General features: G+C 33.9%; 1 long non-coding RNA gene across 1 annotated transcript in view; it reads right to left on the bottom strand.

The window, feature by feature from the left end:
- Positions 1-2,769: 2,769 nt before the first annotated feature.
- LOC111734138 overlaps positions 2,770-9,124 on the bottom strand; it is a 53,574-nt gene continuing 47,219 nt past the window's right edge. Inside the window, exon 4 of the long non-coding RNA XR_002778332.1 lies at positions 2,770-2,830. This is a non-coding gene — a long non-coding RNA (uncharacterized LOC111734138). The remainder of the gene's footprint in view (positions 2,831-9,124) is intronic.

Raw genomic sequence — 9,124 nt, 5'->3', positions numbered from 1 at the left:
CTGCCCTGTAAGTGTGTTTCGTTTGACTAACACTGTTTTTGTTTCTTATTGTTGTTGTCAACATTTTAAAAATGAAATATTTTACCTAAAATTTCTGGGTTCTCAGTTTTATTTAAAATCAGATAATGTGGCTATATTGATCCCCCATTTCCACATGTAAATAATTAGCTAGATCTAGTGGCATTGACACTTTTTTTTTTTTTAATTAGTTTCTGGTATACAGTACATAGGTTAGACATTAGTATAGTTAATGAAATGATTCCTCCAATTACTCCATCATCCATCTGGCTCCAAACACAGCCTTTACAATACAATTAATTAAATTCTCTATGCTCTACCCTACATCCTTGTAACCATTTTTAACTACCAATTTGTACTACTTCATCCTGTCACCCTTTTCCCCCAGCACCCCAACCCTCCTCCCCTCTGGAGTAACCAGATTGTCCCCTGTATCTGTGAGTCTGTTTTCATTTAGATTGTTCCTTAGATTCCACATATAAGTGAAATCATATGGCATTTATCTTTCTCTGTCTGACTTATTTCACTCAGTAATAACCTCTAGGTCCATCCATGTCATTACAATTGGTAGGATTTCTTCATAATTTTATCCATGTCATTACAATTGGTAAGATTTCTTCATAATTGTATGGCTGAGTAATATTCCATTGTATATGTGAACCATGACTTCTTTGTCCAATCATCTGCTGATGGGCACTTAGATTGCTTCCATATCTTGGCTATTGTGAATAGCACTGCTGTGAACATAGGAGCACACAAATCTTTACAAATTAGTGTTTTGGTTTTCTTTGGATAAATACCCAGAAGTGAAATTCCTTGGTCAAATGGTAGTTCCATTTTTAATTTTTTGAGGAAGCAGTAACTCTGTCACCTATGCTGTTTGACACATTTCTTATCACCTCCTTTTATGTTATTATTTATAACCCTAAATTATGATTCTTACCTAGCCCTTGTAGCAGATGACTTTGTGACCACTGACCGAACTCTAATAAAAGTTATGCTACCAACAGGCTGATTGACCTTAAGCAAGTTGTTAAATCTCTTTGGGACTCAATGTCTTCACTTGACATTTGAAAGGGAGCATAAGGCACACGACATCTTCATCTCTAAGATTCCTTCTAACTCTAACATTTATTCTAAAATTTAGAATACTCTCTTGTTAGAAATGGATTGCCTCGATTAACTTCTACTATCAGTGTAATCCTATCTTGACTATCACTAAACTTAATTAAAAATAGTTTTATTAGCGCATTTACTCACATAAATAATACTAAATTCTTTTTAGGAATACTAAAAAAAAATACACTGCAATCTTAAAGCCCTTAGAAGAGCTTATCCATGTCAGACTAGATCTGGAAACTTTTGACTGAATGAGCAGCCTCTCTGAACACCTGGGACTGCTGCCTTCAATTAAATTACAGCTGTAACAAAAGAACAGGACAAACAAACAGAGACTCATGGACATGGACTATAGGCTAGTGGTTACCAGAGGACTATAGATTAGTGGTTACTAGTGAGGTGGGAGAGGAGAGGGGAGGTAGACGGGGTAAAGGGGGTCAAATATAGGGTTTAAGGGGAGGGTGGAGTGGGTAAAGGGGATCAAATATATGGTAGCTGAAGGAAACTGGATTTTGGGTGGTAAATACACAATAGAATATACAGATATCAAATTAAAATGTACACCTGAAAATTATATAATTGTATTAACCAATGTTACCCCAATAAACTTAATTTAAAAAAAATTACAGCTGATGTTGTCCATTGTTTATTTAAAGCTTAATAAAAGAGAAACAGGGGTATATTCATTCTCTTCAATTTAAATCTTCCACACAACTGATTTAGGAAGTGATTTTATCCAGGATTTGCCCAAACATTCATTGCCATAATTACTATATATTATCTAATTTAGATTTGTTTTTAATCTATTATTTCAAAAAAGAAAGTCACTTAAAAAGTACTGAGTAATTCTCTTGCTAGTATCTGCCACTTTAGATCATGTTCTCAAAAGTACATTGTGCATTTTCTGGATTAGACTAGAACAAGTGTATACATAACCACTACCTTCTGGGATCATCAAGAAAACAATGTAAGATTTTCCAGGAAATAAAATACTGAATAAGCAAAATGATAGAAGTATTAATTGTTCCATCTTCACTTATCATTACATTCTTTTTAGTTCTACATCTGAGAAGCGTTTAAGACATTGTGACTCAAAGTGTAGTTTGTGAACCAGCAGCATTAGCATCCCCTGGGAGCCTTTTAGAAAAGGAGAATCTCAGGCTCCACCACAGACCTGCTGCATGAGAACCCGCAGTTTAGCAAGAACCTCAGGTAACTTAGGCACAGATTACAGTTTTGGAAGTACTTGTCTGGGCACAATGGAAGGGTCATGGGCAGGCCTGAGTTCTAATTAGCCAAATTTAATTTCACCTCAATTCCTTCATCTGTAAGGTGAGAATAAATATTAATTACCTCAAGGAATTTTCCTTGATTTCATTACTTATTACATCTGAAGACTCTGACACAGAATAAGTCCTCAATAAACATTTGCCAAATCTAGCTACTAAAAAAAAAAGTTAGAATTATTAGTAACCCCTATAAAAATTCTGACTCTACTTTGAAGTTAAAACTCAAAAGTATTTTTAAAAATCAATTTTTTTACCATGAGCTGAATCTTCATTTTGCTTAAGATGTGGAATTATTTCTTTGATGTTTCTTCTCGGAACCTCAAATGAAGATTAAAAGGGGTTTCCTTCCTCTCTCTTGTCCCTCCAACTCATCCTCCCTCTAAACACAAATGAAGAGAAGAGCCCTAAAGAGAAAAACCCAAATGAACACTGCAGAGATTTTTGAAGACCCTCAAATAAATGTAATGAAATTAAACTCCTTCAAAGCCCCAGAGGGACCATGCCATTAAATGGTTACATGACAAGAAAGCAACACAGAGCAAACTTATCCACAGTCTAGATCTGTTCAGAGAGAGATGGAGGCAAAATAACCAGGGAGCAGGAGTTTGCTAAATTAAATGAAGAAAATCAAAACAGACAATAGAAGTAAATGTAACAAAGACACCATAAAGGATATCTTTGAGCTACATGGCTAAAATATGGGATGTGGGTGATCAACAGCCCCAGGCAGCACCTGATGTGAGACCCTTTGAACAACCTGAGACCCCAGCTTTTGAACTATGGATAAAACCTACCAATTGTAAAATAGTTTATAATATTTGTAATAGGAAAGAAATTATTCTTCCAATTTTGTTAAAAATTGATTTTTCTATACAAACTATAACCTTAATTAAATTAGCGAAAGTTTAAACACTTATAAAATATACTTAACATATTTAAATATATATAAACTATATTTAAACTGGCTATTTTAATGTTTTTTCCCAATGCACTAGATCAATAGTCTCCATTTTCCAAATGGCAGGCTTTCCATCCTTTCTGGTAGCTCTTGGATATTCCAAAGTAGATGGGGAATAGCTCACATAGAATCTGCACAGCTGCCTGTCTCTGCTGCCCTTATGCTCCAGCTCTAATACTTCTCTCAGCTAATTCTGCTTCACAAGGAACCCAGGAACCCACATGGTGGTAATAACCTTTGATATATTTTGAAGTGTCTATTTTCTCAATTTCTGGTGCCAGGCACACCGTCCTGCCTCCCTCCAAGTTCCTGGCATAAATGCCACCTGAAACTCTATTCTGGTCACCAATAGATTGATGTTAAACCAATCTCGACCTCAAATCCTCACCTGGAGAGAAACGATTTCCATTTTTTCATCTCTTCACACATGAAGGCAGAAGGAATACCACTGCAGAAATGCTTGGGCTCATAGTGATAAAGTGCTTTCAACGTTACCACAGAGTCATCTCTTTTCCAGGGTCACAACCAGCACAACAGTCTGAGCAAGAATAAATTTTAGTCTCACATCTGTATCCTACATTTAATGCTCCCTTCCCATTGTGACAGAAACCTTCATTTATTGCAATGATTTGTTACCCTTGGGAGCCATTTATCTCTCTCTTATCTTTCTAGTTTTTGTCAAGAACTCCTACGGAGTCACTTTCTATTCTTCACAAATGTCACAAATGTCAGCAAGAGTCTGACCCTGGATCTCAGTCAAATCGGGGATGAAGTTAGATATAAAGAGAAGACTGAAAGGAACGTGTTTCATACTTCCACATAGTCAGTCCTAATCTTGCTAGCCCACATTATAAAATGAATTAGTAGCACACTTTGAAATATTAGAGCTATAACCTTATATTAAAATGGTCCTGGTCAGCATCTTGTATATAAATATTTCCTCAAATATTGAGAGTGCTTTTCCCAAAGTCTGAGATAAATTTCAATGTTATTTAGCAAAAATATTAAGGTAGATTATGAGCTCAATAAACAGTTTCAGAGCCCAGAGCAGGCCACCTCCAAATATCTCATATTGGCATAATGATTACTTTGAATTGAAATTACTTAACTGTCAATGCAAGAACACTCTGATTTCTCTCTCTCTCTCTCTCGCTCGCTCGCTCGCTCTCGCTCTCGCTCTCGCTCTCTCTCTCTCTCTGTGTGTCCCTGAAAGCAGGGGATAAATCTCCCCTGGGAAAGGTGCCTTCCCTGCACCTGGAGATACTATGAGAGTTAAGGAATCTAGAGCCAAAGATCCTGTATAAATAAATCTTGTGGCCTCCTTATTGAATGACTACCCAAGCCCAAACTTTGTTTAAATTCCACTCTGGTTAATACCCAAACCTTGCTCAGATTCTTTGCTAATGAGTACTATTTTTTTTTATCCTGTCAATTCTTCACAAATTTATCCTTTGTCTAAAAAGTACAAAATGCTGACTTGTTCATCATTTCTCTGGGCATCATTTATGATTCTCCCGTGGATATATATTAGATTGTTTTTTCTCCTGTTAATCTGGTCTTGTGTCAATTTTATTATTAGTCCAGCCATAACAATTTAAGAAAGGTGGGGGCATTCTCCCCCTTCCCAACAACAGGCTTCAAAGCTCACACAAACCGTTAAATCTGCTTGCAAATTAACATACTAAATTAAAAATCAATCATTAGTCTTTAATTTTCAATAGTATATATTTAAAAATTGAAAGAATCTTGGATTATACAAGGCCAACAATTTTATTTTAGAAACAGGAACTCACAGAGGTAAAATGACTTCGAAAGTCAGCAGGCTTGAGCTCAAACTGAAACCTCCTGATTCTTAGTTTGGTTCTCTTTCCTTTACATCCATTACCTTATAAGGACAGTCTGTGAGATTAAAGTATTTTACCACAATGACCCACTCATTCAGTCAGCAGATATTTTTTGAGCTTCTACTGTGTTCTGGGTGATGTACAAGGAAGGGTGATCTACCAGAGTAGAAATCTAAGTTCGAACCTCAGGTCTTCCAAACCTGATATGTGTTTCTTTGCAAGTGGTATATATACCTAAATCTCAGCATCCTCATCCTAAAATGAGTGTTACAGTTAAATCATCTATAAGGTCTCTTTCAGTTCTCAGCTTCTGCAGCAGTTAAATTAAGCAGCTATACATATGTTAAACGACAACAAAAATCCTCACGAAGGAAGATCCAAATGTAAGATGTTCCTTTAGCAGATTTAGGTCATAGGCCAACATCTGATGAGTACTTTTTTATAAAAGAAGAATGTGATAAATTACCATCTGTCACTATGTTCAAACAAATTGAACTACTTTTTAATAACTTCAAAAATAGATTTAGTGCATATCTTATGTATTCAATAGAATATCTTTTAGAATTTGGGAAGATAAAGTGATTTCAGCCATGCCTCCCTTAAAAAGCTGTTTGATAGCTCTAAACATTTAGAACTAGGACTTCAAATACATTTTATGTAGAATTTCTAATGGACATCATCAATTAAATTTGGCATCCAGTTGAATTAGATTGATCTAACAGATAATCTCTAAGGCCAATCAAGGTTTTATATCTCATATGAGTAGGGTTGGGGAGTGAGATATATTTTGATGGGTTCTTCAACATTTCAAGAAATGCTAGAGGTTTAGGTTTTCAAAATAATCCTAAATATGCTTAAAATCAATTTCTATAGATAAACAGAATGGCCATTTTATTTATTACAGTAAGAGACTATGTTTAACTCTGGTTTTCTCTTATAAATATAAAATTGTGGATCATCGTTAACCAACACTTTCTTGTTACAAATGAGAAAAACAAATCTTAGGGAAGTGAATACTTTTCAGAAGTTCACACAGTAGAGCCAGAGCTAACACAGTGGTATTATATTCTATTCCATCGCATCACGTTCCATTCCATTGCCATCCCCTTCTAATTTTTTTCTTTTTTTAACTTAATTGAAATATAATTGAAGTACAGTAAACTATTTAAAGTATATAATTTGATCAGTTTTGACATATATGTATACCCGTAAAACCATCATCACAGTCTAATGACATTGTCCATCGCCCCAAAAAGTTTCCTCAAGCCCCTTTGTACCCCATCCCTCCCTCTACCCCCATCCTCAGATGACTACTGATTTGTTTTCAGTCACTATAAATTAATTAGCATCTTCTAGAACTTTGTATAAATGAAATCACATCGTCTATAGTACTCTTTTTGGCCTGGATTCTCTCGGTGTAATTTTGAGATTAATCAATGTTATTGCAGATATCAATGTTCATTCTCTTTTTATTGATAAGTAATATTGCATTGTATGGATATACCACAAACTTATTTATTCACTCATTGATAAACATCTAGTTATTTCCAGTTTGGGCCTATTACAAATAAAGCTGCTATAAACATTCACATATAAGTTTTTGTATAAGCATATGTTCTTGTTTCTTTTTGGTAAATATCTAGGGGCAGTATGGCTGGGTCATACAGTAGGTACATATTTAACTTGAAAATATCTGTCAGTTTTCCAAAGTAGTTGGACCATTTCACATTCCCATCAGCATGAGAGTTCTAGGTTCTCCAAAAACTTGCCAATATTTGGTATGGTCAGATTTTTTTGTATTTTTGTTATTGATTCTTGTTTAATTTAACCACTCTAGTGATATACTATCCCCCATTGTCTTATTATTTTAACTTCTTGAATTTTCTTGAAGCAACTTGTGCTACACAAATTGACAGAAAAGAATGACATACAATAATGTGATATGTGACTGAAAGACAAGAATAAAGGTATTTTTTTTCATAAGCTCTTTTTACCACAATAGTAAATATCTAATATCTGTACTCATCAACAATTAAAAATTGGCTTAAGATATATACTATTTAAACATTATTAGTCTTTTTTAAAAGTATATTTTTTAATTTACTTTTCTTTCACCTTTTTTAACTTCTCTTTTCCTAAATAGAGTATGGAAAATAGTCAAGTGGTTGAAAACACAACCACCCAAAGGACAAGAGTAAATCATATAAAACCAAATCATTCAAGAAATAAAATAAGAGCTCTTTATTGCATACAAAATTGGCAAAAGTTTTTGAAATGGCCATGTCTAGGGTTGGCAAGGGTAAAGGTGTAGTAAATTTTGCATTCTCATTTATTACTCATGGGACATTCTTTTTAGAAAGCAATTTGGCCATTTATAGTAAGAATCTTAACAGTGCTCATATCTTTTTACACAGTAATATCACTTCTAAAAATTTTTAAACTCTAAATAAATAATTCGAGATATGGGCAAGTATTTATCTTCAAGGATTTCAGCATTATATATAATGCTAGAAAATTGGAAATAATCTGTCCAAAAATAGAAGAATGGCTAAATTAATTATGGTTCATACATGTGATATAATGCTACCAATAAAAAACATGAATTTGAAGAATATTTAATGATATAATGTTTAGAGAATTAGACAAAAAGATTACCACAATTTTATAGAGGAAAACAATGTACATTCAAATGAAAGAAGGAAAGATACCAAAAGTTTAACAGTGGTACCTGCCCTTGAAGAATTTACACTTGAGTTGGTAGATATACTGAGTTCGTAGGTATGTTACTTAAATCTATTTAGCAACATGCAAGTAATATATGATATACAAGTAATATATAGAAGCACAGAGGCTTGACCAACTAAATATCTCTGTACAGAGAATGTCCTCTGAACTGAATCTGGAAGAATGAGTAGTTTTCTAGATGGAAAACTAGTAGAAAGGTATTCTTGGAGGAAGAAATAATGTATACAAAGCCACTGAGTTATTTGTATCCCTGGTGTCTAGTTCAAGGGCTAAATGTCAATTAATGTTTTTTAAATACACTAATAAATGAGTTATATAGAAACATAATTTTGTTCTCTCTGGCTGATCTCTGTCTCTATATTTCAGTAACTAAAATTCTATTACAACATAATATAATACAAATTTCCAAATTAACTAATTTTACATCAGCTATGTCTTAGAAAGTTGCGTCCTAAAATCATCTTGGAATTCCTTAATTTCATCAGTAATTGATTAGCAATTTATTAAATTGCCAATGTAAGTTGAGCTAATTCTGGAAGACCAGAGAGCCAATCGCCACCCATTAAGTGTATTAATTCTTTTTCTTGTATCTTAAGAAACAGCTGACATTTGACTAAGAGCCCTTTATTCACCAAATATGAATCAAAAGAATGACTATAATTGATTTTGGACACCCATTCTTTAAAAAAAAAAAAAACCTATTACATAAGGATCTTTAATACAATTTAGGCTTCTTTTAAGAAGATTTGTTTGTTATTGTTTCTTCTTAAAATAATAAAGTGATGTATTGGCAACATTGATTGCAAAATTGATTTAAAAATCTGTACAGTTAATTCTTGAGTCATTACTTAACTTTTAAACATCCATAAAGACCGAAGTCCATCATCTTTTGTCAGCAATTAGGAGATGGAAGATTTGGATGGAAACTTGGTAACGTTTTTCTAACCTAATGGTATCTGACAAGAAAAATGCCTACTGAAAGGAAAAGCAGAGGAATACAATCCTAACCAAGGCAGGATTTAAATCATAGTAGCTGTTTCCCATGGCAGTTATGGTGGCCATTACAAGTTGTGAAAGTAGCACTCAGCTTTATACTTCAATCTCTATGAACCTGGTTGTAATGGAAGGAACCTGTCTTGGAAGAATTAGGT

The sequence above is a fragment of the Pteropus vampyrus genome, unplaced genomic scaffold, assembly GCF_000151845.1.
Source record: "Pteropus vampyrus isolate Shadow unplaced genomic scaffold, Pvam_2.0 Scaffold14, whole genome shotgun sequence".
Lineage (NCBI taxonomy): Eukaryota > Metazoa > Chordata > Mammalia > Chiroptera > Pteropodidae > Pteropus > Pteropus vampyrus.
This window is presented reverse-complemented; position numbering and strand designations above follow the sequence as displayed.